At 39.8% G+C, this 15,785-nt stretch overlaps 1 protein-coding gene across 2 annotated transcripts in view; it reads left to right on the top strand.

Annotated features, from left to right (window-relative positions):
* Positions 1-15,785, top strand: part of LOC119718791 (major facilitator superfamily domain-containing protein 6-A-like) — a 38,396-nt gene that overhangs the window by 2,184 nt on the left and 20,427 nt on the right. Inside the window, exon 1 of one of the 2 annotated variants that reach the window (XM_038188214.1) lies at positions 6,415-6,689. The exons of the other annotated variant lie outside the window; for it this stretch is intronic. The gene's annotated coding sequence lies outside the window, so the exon portion shown is untranslated. Of the gene's footprint in view, positions 1-6,414; positions 6,690-15,785 lie in introns of those variants that run through there. 2 annotated transcript variants of the gene reach the window in all.

The raw sequence follows: 15,785 nt of genomic DNA on the forward strand, positions 1-15,785 counted from the left end.
CAGGTTTGTTTGTGTCAATATTCGTGTGACTATCTCCCACTGAGTGTCACTGTAAGCCACATGATCGCAGCAAGTCTATGGGTGCACATCTGTAAATAGGCCTAAACCCATCCGCCGAGCTCATGTATAAAAAAGTTATACCCTCAAAATATGTTATATTAGAGAGTTCTGAAAGCCATAACATTGGGAATTGAAGAGATATGGCAATGAACCTCTGGCCCGGACTTAGGCTTCCAATTCTGAGGATTTTGGATGCAATTGGCCTCGAAAGTGGAGCTTTTTTGCCATGTTGTGGAGGGATGTTTTTTCAAGATGGCTACTTTACCACTTTGGGAAAAATAGGGGTCGTCCTCCTTGGGTGAGAATTTTCTTTTTCGAAAAGTCAATGGTCAACCCACCAAAAAAATGAAATGAAAATGAAAGATGACATGTTGATCATAATTTTCCTGTGCAGCTTAAATACCTGCGAGAGTTCTGAGTATTTTTAAAAGAATTCTGAAGTATGGGCATTTATCACTGGTGTCAATGGGATTTTTAATACGGGGGTGTATCCCTACAGTACGGTTGCCATCGTCGGCCATTGCGGACGCCATGGTTTAACAGGTGTCAAATTTGTCACATGTAAGATATGTGCTCTGAGAAGCCATGGCGATGATTAACGTCGAGATGCAGGCTGCTCATAGAAAACATAATTACATTATTGGTGCACGTCTCTCGGAATGACGACCGCAAATCGACGCAAATTGATTAAATCCAATCGTTGTAAAGGATTCCTGCTCAATTCAAGAAGCCTGAATTACCCGAGGAATCTGATATTCTTCGGATGTTCAAGGGGACATGTGAGAGAACGCCACCAGCTTAGGCACTTGGATGTTGTAATCCATCTTAGAAGTACAACCTTGATGTGAAAGGTAACCCCAATAGTTTTGTAATGGTCAATCGAGCAAATAATGATTTGGGCCCAAGGAATGTTTAGTTTTGGGGCCTAAATATCATAATGATATTTCCTTCTAGATGGATCACATGTGTCGAAATGTCAATGAACATATGGAATGTTACATTTGGAAAATTATAAACCATTTTGATACGACCTCGCGACAACTGTGGTAAATCAAATTGCTTTTAAAATGAACATTTAAAAAATATGTCTACACAATTGTTGTTATCTTTCAGAAAATCCCTAAGAAATCTATACTGTAATACATCCTCCATCATTAAATTCAATGACCTTGTATCTAAATGCAATTGCCGGGAACAAAAGTCTTTTCGATGGGTATGCCTCGTGAAAGCCTAAGTCAATGCCATTTTGTAATAGGCAATTCAAATTGGTTTTTACTTTTTTCAAAGTTGACGGTCGAAACTTCCGATGTCTATAGAGTCTTCATAATAATGATGGCATGTTTTCCTTTTCGTGACAGCGTGGAAGGGAATCGAAGGACGCATCACGTTCTTGATGGATTCCCATCGCAGTTGACAAGTAAAACCAGCGAAAAAATAACAGCACTTTTAATTATTTGACCATCACCCGTCGTAAAATAGCCTGTTTGATGTGACGTACTTCAGTTGCTAAACCACTACGACTCATCGTCTCACGCTTTGGTGCGCGCGACCTTGAGTTGTTGGGGAGACGATCTCGTGCGAGTGAAGCGCAGTAATGCAAGGCCAACTCGTCAATTCATCAAAAAAAAAGCCAAAAAAGGACGGGGAAAAATATATTACTTGTCCGCGACGGTACGGTGGGAGTTCCATATGCATTATTGATAAGTGCTACCATTTGTCAAGATTAAAAAGGATGATGTTCTGTAATGAATATGAACTTCTCAGTTCATTTAGGTGGCTTTGGCTTTGACGATATTCTTGTTTCTTGCGTTTGGTCCAGTATACAGGGTTAGTCAACAAAAGCGAAACCCAAATGTCGGGACTATTGTTTTAGTGAAGTTCTACATACAGCACTTTTTAAATCTAGGATATGAAAGCCCAATTCATAAGCTTTCTTTTAGTACAAGAATCATTTCAGTCACTTATGTACCTTTCAAGTTACGAAATTTTAAACACAACCATCGTTTTAAAGGTATGTCCACGGATCACAAAAAAAGGTGTGCAGTCTTTCAGCAAAACGAACACAATTCACACACATCCATATGTGCTTTGTTTCGTTTTGCTGAAGAACACTCACCTTCTTGTGATCAGTGGACAGAACATTAAAACGGTGGTTGTGTTTAAAATTCCATAACTTTAAAAGTATATGAGTGATTTGAATGATTCTTGTTCTAAAAGAAAGCTTTTGGATTGGGCGTTTATATCCTAGATTTTCAAAGTGCTACATGCAGAAATTTACCAAAAAAATGGTCCCGACATTTGGGTTTCGTTTGTTTTTACTTACCCTGTATCCAAAACCAAAACTGCCATTTAAGAGATGCAACACAATTTTTTTTTTTTTATTGTTGCCTGACTTTGCTTTTATCTTGGAAATGTCCAGACATTTACAAACCCTTACACGCTGAATTCAGTATTACTGCATTGGAATAAAAATAATATTTTTAAATGCCTGTGCACAATGTTTGATGTGAAGAATACAATTTATATGACACTTATTACCCAAATTAAAACCTGTATATTTTATGGGAACTTATTAAAGCAAATTAACTATACTCAATTGCACCTTAAAAAGAGGGGATTTTTTATCGTATATTTCTAATTTGCAGCACACTTACGAATTTCCCCACTGACTAAACTCGATGACAAGTCGTTATTTTTCGTATTTTGTTCGTGAACTTCAGTTGAACTCGATCGGCGCGGCTTGTATAAGACTAGTACGTAATCGGCCAGGTTGCGACAATTGATCATCAATAGTCAGCATCATTTGTTCTGGGTTCCAATTTTGTCTGGGAACCAGACTACGCGCATTGCAGCGATATTTTGCGTGCGTGGAGCCGGTAACCGGTTACCGTGCGCAAAACAATTTGAGACTTGGCACCAAGTCTACCCACTGACTGGTACAATTCATATAAAGATGCATCTTCCTTAGAGCAAAGTACATTATTAATGAAAACTACACCTCATCTAATTGATGAAGAAGGCTGTCACGAAGGGTCACAAAGGACGTTGAAGTTCACGCCTGTCGCGAGTCATTAATTGCTAGTCAATTAATAATGAAGTCATCTCCACGGAGGTGGAAGGAGAAAGTCATGTCTTAATCCACATGCAGGGTGAGTCAAAAATACTGCAATTATGCAAATGAGCCATCTGGGTTTTTTCTCAAAACCAAGCTAACGTTTTGAATTTTTAAAACCTTAATGACATATTCGTTAGTAAGTAGCCTTGTGTGGACGAATGAAGAAAATTGCATTTACCGTTTGCCTTTTGTGAACCTTTTTACTGCGTTACGCGAGTTACGTTTTTGTCCACGAGGCGTCTAAACATTGCACAAGAGCACAAAATGTGACCCCAGAGCCGTTCTTTCCATGAGGTCTGGAGCTGAGATATGCATTGCCTTGCAGGGTTGCCAAGTAGACGGCAGAGCTGCAATTATGTGAACAATGAAGGACACAGTAATTGTAGTATAGCCCAGAGAAACTTTGCATAAACATAAGGAAATGAAACAGAAAAAACAAAGCTTGAGCTAAGGTTCAGTCAGTTTTAAATCTGTGTTGTCTATAATGTCTCACAGTTGTAACGAGTCACTGATTTTTGTGACTCGAGTCGAGTCGAGTCGAGTCATTTTAAAGAAGTGACTCGAGTCGAGTCAAGTCATTATGTCAAGACGGTCGAGTCGAGTCGAGTCAAGTATTTAGCTCGAGTCAATTCGAGTCGAGTCAAGTTTTTGAGCATTATACAATACATAAACACAAGAGAGAAAGTCATTTTTTTGGCTTTTTAAATTTTACATTCGGGCTACTACATAAGGCGACACCACATTTGCCTATTGGGTTGCCCGATTGCAGGCAAATACATGTTGGGTTGGGTTGGGTTGGGTTCGGTTGATTAGGTTTAGAGATGGTTGGGTCTGTTTGTATTGATAATAAGGGGATAATGGAAGCTAAAAGACCAAACAAAACTATTGCTACAATACTGCTGATCTAGAAATAGAAATACCCCCGCAATATGCTTCCGAGAGTCGAAACTCGAGGCCGACGATGCTTGTCATGAATCCGACCACGCAAACCTTCGACGTCTCGATTTTTAAATTGGTCTAAGAGCTTTTAATGTGCCGATAAATGGAATCGAATCTCCCGAGCAAACTAGATAGGAAAACAGGCTAACTAAACTGATATACGTTTTCATTTGCAGAGTTTTCTCCAGTTCTAATTCGTTTCCATTATAGGCGTCACTCAGACCGTACGTCAGGTCGGCCAGGTTTTGGTGGCTTCCATGTGTTGCTGATTCAGTCAATTTCTCTTGAAATGAGACACACGTGCCGCGGTTATAATGGTTGGAGAGGAAACTGAATTGAGTTTGACACCCACGGCAAGATAAGACCAGAAACTAACCTTTTTTGTGTCCCTCTCTTTTCCAATGCACCCGCGGTGGTTCAGCCAAAACGCAGGTCGTATAAAATGAGAGAATTGAATGTTGTGGGCACTAATAAGTTTAAGTGGTTTTACATTGAACTCAAAGATTAATTGTACTATCAATAATTGCAGGCTTTCGGAGACAAAGGCCTTGAAAATGCTCTATGTAGTGCACAGCCTCTGTCCTAAATACTAGCAACGGTGGAACTATCGTTGAAACGAGTTTTTCCTTGAAACAAAAGTTGCGTATTGCTAACTCTTAGGCCTATATACTTAGTATATTGCATGTAGTGTGTTAGTGAACAGTAACTACTCATTCCACGGATAAGAGGGAATTTATTTAACCTGCTCCTTCCAAATTTGGCGGGAAAAGAAGAGCCAGTCGTTTGTAAAGTTCTGGATCCTACATGGTTGATGTAAGGGCGGAGACAGGATATTCATCGCCGCCAGATTTCTCTTTATCGTGTCAAATTAATTAAAAAATTTCCCGACAGAGGCATCTGATGGCCATTTTCAAGCCGATGAATCTGCCGAAACGGTTGAGATAAACGTGGCCTTGATGTTCAGTCGCACTCAAGGCCTTCCCTAATGGATATCAGACTACCGAGCGCTTGACACCGAGTTTTCCCCCTCGAGGCCAGGCCGGGGAATTCACCGTAATTTGCTGGCTCTGTCGGCCGTCAGCGCTCGGCGGTGATATGGGACTTCGATGCTGATATATCCGGCCATCGTTGTTTGATTAATTCTTTAATGGGTGATGGTTCGCGGTCTACGATGAGCGGGACTTTTCCTTTGTATTTATTTGCTGGGGAAAAAAAATAACCGCAGAGTGTGTCACGAAGGTGGTCGGAGTAGTATAAATTATCATTATTCATTGAGCACATAAAATAATATATTAGTCTTTTACAAATTGCGTCAAAATTTCGCTGGGAATCAAATTTGAGGCTACCAATAAGTGTATGCATGACGTCATTCGATTACGAAGCAGACGTATCAAGTGACGTATATTCAAATGTTCGCACCACGCTAGTGGCTTAGAACTGGCTCTCAACCAAAATTGTAGGGGGAAATATTTGGAATGGGAGCAAGTGTTGCGGCTGAACAAGACGGGGGAAATCTCGATTAACACCTGCCCAGTCGAACCTACTAAAAGCTACTCAGACAGAAACATAATATCGATCAACCCTCTTGGCATTTCTTTATTCGATTCTCAATATTGATTCATTGATCTAGTTTTGAACTACTTTATTGAGTGTGCGTGTACGGAAGTAGTGATAAATGGGAAACAATGTCGGTCACATGAATTATGATACTGTACTATTGTAGTATAGTAAATGTTTTGTACGAGCAAAAAAAAAGGTGTCGCTGTCTTAGATAAAGGATTCAGTATTAAGCGCAGGTTGGATATCTAAAGTGACCCACGGCGTTTATGTTGGTTGCTGTAGACATACCTACACAATATTTTTGAAATAGGGCCCAAAATGGGCTTATATTGCTTGACGAAGTAAATCTTCACTTTTTTTCTAAACGATTACCGATGGCAATTTTTTTGTTTCGCGCTATCGAGTTAACCCTTCCTGTTGAGCACTAGCGCTGCGTTTCCACGCCATCAACGTCATTCAGGAGGGTATAGGTCTTTACTACGTAACCCACATGGGCGGAGCCTAGTGGTTGGGGCGCAGAAACACCGACGGTGATTGGCCACAGGAAACGACGCGTCCTGGGTGAATGATAAACTAGGTATAGGATCGCTGCGCATGACAAATACCCATCTATGGATCAATGTCAATATACTAGCGGTAATTAAAAACGAGAGAAGGACGACTGGGGCCGGAGAGGAAAAGATCAACGTATAAAAGCTAATGAAGCCCCGCCAGCACACTAACTAAAAGCTAATGTTGATTCGGGCCCGTGGGCGCTAAAAAGGGGAGGCAAAAAGCAACGAGGTTTCAGCGACGGAGCAACGGCAAGAGGGGAAGTCGTAGGGGCATATTTGCCTGCAGCCGTGCAAACAGTTGGGTCTCTTCCCAGCGGGGGCTGACGGGTGCCGGTAGGCTATAACTACCGCCGAACGCTGAACGTTGGTCTGTTACCGTGGACGTCAGCTTGACCTACGAGTATCGAGTTCCACTACTCTAGGGACAGCGCGACCCAAAACTGAAACTCCAAGAAGAACAGGTAAGGCTGAAAATTAGGAGAAGAACGTGCAGATTGGGGTCCGCACAAAATGAGACGCGTATACATGTAGATGTAATGATGTATCTCCGCAACCAAAGCGTTTAAAACCACTACCGCAATTCTTCAAAGAGAATATTTGTCTATTTTTTCCCGACGTACAAAGTAAGTCTGTTATTCAATCTTTAAGATCCTAAGACACTGAAAGGTTTGCCGCCAAGGCTTTCGCCTTCACAGACATAGATTATTTCTAGATATAGCAAAGTGTTTCCGTTTTAGTTACTGCAATCCTGCAATCTTGTTTTCTGCCATTTGTGTCTGCGCCATGCATGCTGTAGGTATTATCCATTGTTGTATGAGGTCACTTTCGGCAAAGAATGAATGGTTTTCTTGTCAAAAGATATGTAGCACAAAAGTCAAGGTGAATGATATGGGGGGAGGCGGGTATTTATACCCCCTCCCCCAATATTCTTTAAAGATTGCCCTTTTCCATACGAATGCCCTTTTAAACCAGCGGTTACCACTCAATATTTTGTAATGCCGTGCCCTGATTGTGCCTTTTTTGCAGGGGACTTTTACGGGTGCCCCTTTTGGAGTTTCGCGCGAACATAGCCGTCGGTGAAAAAGCCCTGTCTATACCTTTCAGTACGGATTGCAATTTGCGAGTGCCTTGTCACCGTGACGTCTATCCACTCCCCCTACCCCAAACCAAAATTACCGTCCTACGCCACTGATTATATACAGGATCATTATATAAAATTAAGGGTCCACGACTTTTTCCTGTCCCTGTTACATCTGACATCTACCCAATCTAGGCACGTGCCGGTCTAGCGGCGGTAGAGCACAGGCCTCAAGATCATGAGATTGTGGGTTCGAGCCCCGCCGTGGCCATGCGTTGTGTCCTTGAGTAAGGCGCTTTACCTCAATGACTCCTCTCAACCCAGGTGTTAAATGGGTATACGGCATTATTTAATGCTGGGAAGGTAACAGACTCGCTGTGGAGGAGGTGTGGCGACCCCCCCCCCCCCCCCCACAGCAGTAGTTCATGAACTCGAGTCTGGCCAAATCGCTTCGAAAAGAGAGATGTAGGGCACTCCGCTCCTGTGAACACAGGTTCGTCCCTTGTTCTGATTTCATAATTCCGATACACTGCTTCACGCAGGCGTCCTGCAAGAGTGATTATGAATATCATACTGCCTATTCGACAAATTACAAAGTACCCAGGTGCAACAGGGACACAAAAAGTGTCACAATCGGTACCCAACACGTATAGATGGACCCATTGTACAACTGATGTGCCTACCCTAAATCTGTTTGGAAACAAATTAACTCGGTGCGTATACCGAGTTTTCGTGTCCCTGTTACTTGGTAAGATTTGCAGACGCATTTAATTCTTGGTAAGGCCAAAAAAAAAAAAAATCGGTCTCTGGTCAGACCGAAGTTCCGGAATTGATGCGGCGACGCGTTTTTTTTTTTTCAAGCTTGAATTGTACAGACAAGGTGGGTACTATTTTGCTTTTTTGTGTCCTCATTATACATTGGTGTCCTCCATAATTTGCCTTGGTGCCCTTTATCATTTGCCTTGGTGCAATTTCGCCATTCCTTGGTGCTCCTTGGTACAAAAATTTGAGGAGGTGCGGCAATAGAGAGCGCTGTTGTAGCTTCCGTGTTAATCTGAAGAAAAAAAAAGGTTGACGCGCATGATTAAAATCGACGCGCGCGCTGACCAGAGACCAAGGTATTTTTTTTTTGGCCTAATGCTAGGTTCACACATTCACGATTGTTAAGCCGAATCGCCGCGAATAGCAATTCTTGAGTAAATCGGGAAATGGTTCTTGGCTGCCTCGGGATGATTCTGTTAGTTCGGTGAAAGATCGTTAAAGATCGGGAAGCGCCCCTACAATTTAGTAATTGACAAATGGCTTTGTACACGGGAATCCAAGACATTGCCTGAGGCAATGCCTGCCACATTTAAAGTATGATAACGGTGGTCCATTCTTTTGAGAAAGTTATAATTCAAACTAGATTTATGTTTGTGGACAAACACAGGGCTGTTTCGGTATTTTTTTGTGACTTGTGACATGTAAAGTTTCACGTTTATGTTCCATCAAGGAAGGGTGTGTAGTTCTGTTTATAATAAATGGTGGCATATAATATGTGATTATATTCTCATAGGGCTGTGAATTATGACGTCACATCAAGTTTCATCTATAACTATAATATTATGGTAAAGAACAACTTCGCCAGAGCATACATCGTTGATGCAAGTTCACATTTTTCACCAATTTTAAATTACAAGGCACTTCCGGTTTCAACCGGAAGAAAGGGTCACGTGATTTTGCACATAATATAAAAAATGAAGACCCTCGATAATTCTATCATATCCCACGAAAATCATGTTCAGGTCGCTCACGGTTGATTTTATATTGATTTTTAAAGATCAAATCTATTAATCTCTAACGAGACGTCACGTAACCCATTATGACGTCATCATGACGTCACTTCAATTTTAATCTATAACACATCCCGGTCTAGGTACATACCAACTTTCAACCCAAATCGGACCAGTGGTTCTGTAGATATTGGCCTTCAAAATATGCAATTTTAATATGGCGTCACATGTCACGTGACGTCATATTAAAAATAAAAAGATGAAATAAAAAAAAGACACCTTGTCTGTTTGCAAACAGAACACAGGGCTTTTCGCATTTTACAAATGTTTATGTTTCGTTGGTCCTTTTGCAGTCACTTGTCAGAGTGCTTCATGCAGTTAAAGGTTGTTCAAATGCTTAGAATAATTCCTAAAATATAATTTTATCACATGACGTCACATGACCTGCAATGACGTCATCTTTAAAACCCTTCTCAATACACATTTTGTCATTGTGGTCTTGGTTTGAGCCAAGTTTAATGTCAATCCGATGAAAGAAAGTGTGCAATTTTGGAAGCAGAATAAATTCATAAATATTTTAAAAATCATAAAAAAAAATCAAACGATGACGTCATCGTGACGTCACTTCGGACTTTGCATACTAGTACCATTATCTACCTACCCAAGTTTTTCAAAAATGTTGTGCAAATACCTATTACCTAACAAACCAAATACAAAAAGAATTTTTAACTTTGCATGTTGCGTTCGTGAGATATGGCTAAACGGTCCAAAAATTCAAATATTCTTATAAAATCTCAGGATGGCGTCATCATTACGTCACTTCATTTTTTTTTATCTATAACACATCCCGGTCTGGCCACATACCAAGTTTTAACCCAATCGGACTTACAGTTCTGTAGATAAAGGACTTCAGAAATATGACAAGTAAATATTTGAAATCTGAAGCATTTACTTCTTTTATATTCATACTAGTCAACGCTTATAGTGTAGCAAAACCTAAAAGGTAAAAACTAATTATTTTCAGATTTTAGCAAATGGTTTTTAGTAAAAGTGTTTGCTTAATTTTCATTCATACAGATGCGAGTAAATGCTTCAAAATTGGAAGTAAAAGCAAATGCCATGTTTTATTCATACGAACATGGTATCATTTGTACTTTATGAACTTTGTTAATATTATTTTTTGCGATAAACATAATTATAATAAATGCTGTAGCTTTTGCGCAGAATTATTTGCTTTATAATTTCAAGGTAGCCCCAACCCAGCCTTGTGAATGACAAGTGCATATTTGAAATCTGAAGCATTTACTCCTTTTTATTCATACGAAACGAAGTATAAACGATAAATAATTTTTTCTGGTAATGAAACCAAGGATTCCTCAAAAGTGCATGCCCCAGGCACTGTAGCTCGCAAACCCCGAAAAAAAACAACCGTATAGAGAAGACAATGAGAAGAAATTACAGTTTTAAAGGTGGGAGGAAAACCCCAGAAGAATAGTCTGGGGAAAACCCACGGAATCAGGTAGGGACTGAAAACCCAATCCACATGTAGACCATGGGTGCCGATTCACAGCGCATTGTGCGCGTAAACGGCATTGCGTTCGTCACGTTTGGTGCGCTTTTTTGTATCTGTCCTCCAGCACGTGACCCTCCCCAGTGCCGCTTTCCGTTTCCGTTACGATAGTTTTATTTCTGCAAACTTATAAACGTGTAAAGCTTTACATTTTTACAGATGTGAGTAATGCAAATGCCAGTTTTTATTCATATGAACTACCGTATGGTATTATTTGTACTTTTTCGCGATTAACATTAATAAATGCAGTGATTTTTGCGCAGAATCATGTGCTTTTATATTTTCAAGGTAGCCCCAACCCAACCTTGAAATATGACAAGTAAATATTTAAAATTTGTAGCATTTACTCCTTTGTATTCATAAGAAACGAAGTAAACGCTTATAGTGTAGCAAAAGCTTAAAGGTAAAAAGTAATTATTTTCAGAATTTAGCAAACGGTTTTTAGTAAAAGTGTTTGCTTAATTTTCATTCATACAGATGCGAGTAAATGCTTCGAAGTGGTAGCAAAAGCAAATGCCATGCTTTATTCATACAAACATATGGTATCATGTGTACTTTATGAACTTTAATAAATGCAGTAATTTTTCCGCAGAATTATTTTACTTTATAATTTCAAGGTTCAAATTAGATTAGGTTTTTGCCCTTCACCGACGTTTTTTTAAACACTGTATACTCAGTGTTTTTTCAAGGTTGCCCCAACCCAGCCTTGTAAATGACAAGTGCATATTTGAAATCTGAAGCATTTACCCCTTTATATTCATACGAAACGAAGTAAACGATAATTTTTTTTTCTGGTAATGAAACCAAGGATCCTCGAAAGTGCATGCCCCAGGCACTGTAGCTCGCAAACCCCGGAAAAAAAAACGTATAGAGAAGACAATGAGAAGAAATTACAGTTTTAAAGGTGGGAGGAAAACCCCAGAAGAATAGTCTGGGGAAAACCCACGGAATCAGGTAGGGACTGAAAACCCAATCCACATGTAGACCATGGGTGCCGATTCACAGCGCATTGTGCGCGTAAACGGCATTGCGTTCGTCACGTTTGGTGCGCTTTTTTGTATCTGTCCTCCAGCACGTGACCCTCCCCAGTGCCGCTTTCCGTTTCGGTTACGATAGTTTTATTTTCTGCAAACTTATAAACGTGTAAAGCTTTACATTTTTACAGATGTGAGTAATGCAAATGCCAGTTTTTATTCATATGAACTACCGTATGGTATTATTTGTACTTTTTCGCGATTAACATTAATAAATGCAGTGATTTTTGCGCAGAATCATGTGCTTTTATATTTTCAAGGTAGCCCCAACCCAACCTTGAAATATGACAAGTAAATATTTAAAATTTGTAGCATTTACTCCTTTGTATTCATAAGAAACGAAGTAAACGCTTATAGTGTAGCAAAAGCTTAAAGGTAAACAGTAATTATTTTCAGAATTTAGCAAACGGTTTTTAGTAAAAGTGTTTGCTTAATTTTCATTCATACAGATGCGAGTAAATGCTTCAAAGTGGTAGCAAAAGCAAATGCCATGCTTTATTCATACAAACATATGGTATCATGTGTACTTTATGAACTTTAATAAATGCAGTAATTTTTCCGCAGAATTATTTTACTTTATAATTTCAAGGTTCAAATTAGATTAGGTTTTTGCCCTTCACCGACGTTTTTTTAAACACTGTATACTCAGTGTTTTTTCAAGGTTGCCCCAACCCAGCCTTGTAAATGACAAGTGCATATTTGAAATCTGAAGCATTTACCCCTTTATATTCATACGAAACGAAGTAAACGATAATTTTTTTTTTCTGGTAATGAAACCAAGGATCCTCGAAAGTGCATGCCCCAGGCACTGTAGCTCGCAAACCCCGGAAAAAAAACGTAGAGAGAAGACAATGAGAAGAAATTACAGTTTTAGAGGTGGGAAGAAAACCCCAGAAGAATAGTCTGGGGAAAACCCACGGAATCAGGTAGGGACTGAAAACCCAATCCACATGTAGACCATGGGTGCCGATGCACAGCGCATTGTGCACGTAAACGGCATTGCGTTCGTCGCGTTTGATGCGCTTTTTTTGTATCTGTCCTCCAGCACGTGACCCTCCCCGGTGCCGCTTTCCGTTTCGGTTACGATAGTTTTATTTTCTGCAAACTTATAAACGTGTAAAGCTTTACATTTTGCAGGCCATTTACTCATGAGCAAATGGTTTTTAGTAAAAGTGTTTGCTTGATTTTCATTCATACAGATGCGAGTAAATGCTTTGAAAGTGGTAAAAAAAGCAAATGCCATGCTTTATTCATACAAACATTATGGTATCATTTGTACTTTATGAACTTTAATAAATGCAGTAGTTTTTGCGCAGAATTATTTTGCTTTATAATTTCAAGGTTGCCCCAACCCAGCCTTGTAAATGACAAGTGCATATTTGAAATCTGAAGCATTTACTCCTTTTGATTCATACGAAACGAAGTAAACGATTATTAGGCCAAAAAAGGCTCTGGTTTCTGGTATGCGCGCGCGTCGCCATAGCCATGCGCGTCGGCAATGAAATGATGTCTTTCAATGTAAGATGATGTCTCAAACCACCAAACTCACTGGTTCGACTGGAATCCTGCTGCTGCACAATTTTAACGTGTTATTTCTCATAAAGTTATTTCTCATGTCTAAGTTTATTTCAAGCATGAAGAACAAAGGAAAATGGATGTTAAATACAGTTTTTCTGAGTTTTTTATTTTTTGCACTCCCCTTTTTGAAAAATCAAGCTCCGCCCCCCAAAATTGTGCAAGATCCAAGATGTGTTCACCTCTTAAAATTATTTTCAGCCCATTTTAACTGGACCTGCCAATTTTCAGGATTTTACTACCAAACCAAATAATGTTTTCCATATTAAAACCAAACTGCTAATATATACCGCCTCTTTTGTACATTTAGGCCACGCCCACAAAATGGGTGGAAATTAACTAGTGTTCGAATGCTAGAATGTTATATTTTATGTTTAAGTTTATTTCAAACCATAAAAAACAAGGAAAATGGATGTTAAATACAGTTTTTATGAGTTTGTATTGTTTGCACCCCCTTTTAAAAAAAATCAAGCTCCGCCCCCAAAATGGGCAAGATCCAGGATGGGTCCCGATCTTAAAATGAATTCTAGCCCATTTTGAACCCACCGGCCAAATTTCATGCTTTTACCACAAAGTGCACGATTTGGGCAAAAAATGGACCTAAGCAGCTCCTCTAATAAGTCACTGCAACGGCGGATCCAGGTTGGGGGGGGGGGGACGGGGGCCATGTCCCGTCCCCCGCCCCTAAAAAAAAACCCTTTTTTAAAGCTACTTCGCAATAAAGGCAGCCACTGCGTACACCACCTATAGAACTCAACAAAAGCAGTACGTTTTGTTTTGTTGACAACAGCACAGGATACAATTCAAGACTATTTTCCATGACCTGCCGCGACTGCCGTATCATTATTTTCGGTTCTTGAGTCAGGATTACAATAGACTACTGTAATGTCCACAATGTAAAACTACAACGTCATTTTGTTTTGTCCGCGAACACTTTTCCTACGAACTGTTTTTGTTTTGTTGTGTTGGTTTGTTGTTGTTGTTGTTGTTTTTCAGTTCTTGCAGCGGTGTTCCTCCCCCCTTAAAGAAGTTGTTCTGTTCTAACATTGCACGCTCTTTGTGGACTTGTGAACAAAAGCGGTCCACAGAATGCAGAGAGTGTTTTGTGGACTCGCACACGCCCACGCTGTACTAGGTTTCATCCTCTCTTGAAAACAGGTTCAGATGCATTTTGGGGTTACTTTTATCAGTCGTAAAATGAAGAGGAACAATCCGAGAAATCATGATTAAAAAGAATGGGTTGAAAGAGTGTTCACTGCACAGTGCAAGTAAAATGATTTTGTTTCTCCGGTTTTTCTTAACTACACAAATGCAAAATTGCAAAGGAATGTCCGCGGTAGGCATGTGGAAGGTAAGACTGCCTGGATCTCTTCCAGTGCTACGTGAAACTGCCAGCACTAGTCCGTTACTCTCATCAAAATCGGTTTTTATCGTATATTAATAAAGGCTTGGGGACATTACTATAATGACAGGTATGTAGGCCTATACTCACAGCATCATTTATCAAGGACTTTCACTACCAAATCAGGGAGGAGGCAAGCGCAGATCAAAGTGGACCATGACCCTCCAGCCTCCCCCTCCCCCCGTTTTTTGTTTGCTTATTTTTTGCTCGTTTTTTTAGTCGCAGAAGCAACTGACAAGCACAATGACTGAGTATACTATATTAGGCCTACTTCAGATAATGAGATTCTCGGAGGGCATTATTAAAATTGCGCTACCCTGCATCAATGCCATGAACAGCCATATTGCCCCCCCCCCCCCCCTCTTGCTTTTCATATAAACTCAGAGGCGGACAATTTCTTAACCCATGGGGGAACCAAAAAACGATTTGTTCCCAAAAAATTCACAATTGTGTTCTGGATCCACCATTTAATGTTTGGACCAGAGAAGAACAAGTAATCGCCGACTATCGGCATTTTTTGGTTATCGTAGTGTTACATTGATAGTGTTATGACGGGCCCAGCCGTCGTGTTAATTTGTCAATTAATTGGTATAATTGTTATTCTCCTCTTGGCAAATAGCAAAAAAAATATAGCAAATAAAAACAGAGTAAAAATACATATCTGAAATTGTCAAAGGATAAAGATATTATCGCACCAAGGAAGATTCGCTTTTTCTTTTACAGCCGTTACTCAATAATTCTGAGAAATGGATATAATTATTACATAATGAAATACATTATGGTCTACATAATTCCGTGGTTTTCCCCAGACTATTCTTCTTAGGTTTTCCTCCCACGTCTAAAACTGTATTTTTTTCTCATTGTCTTCTCTCTTTACAGGTTTATTCAGTCTTGCGAGCTACAGTGCCTGGGGCATGCACTTTTGTTGAATCCTTGGTTTCATTACTAGAAATAACTAGATAATTTATTAATCGCTTACTTCGTTTCGCATGACAAAAAAAGGAGTAAAAGCTTCAGATTTAAATTGATTACTTGTCATATTTTAAAGCTGGGTTGGGGCTACCTTAAAAATATGAAAGCGCATAATTTTGCGCAAAAATTACTGCATTTATAAATGTTAATCGCC

This window comes from Patiria miniata, unplaced genomic scaffold, assembly GCF_015706575.1.
Source record: "Patiria miniata isolate m_02_andy unplaced genomic scaffold, ASM1570657v1 HiC_scaffold_7, whole genome shotgun sequence".
NCBI lineage: Eukaryota > Metazoa > Echinodermata > Asteroidea > Valvatida > Asterinidae > Patiria > Patiria miniata.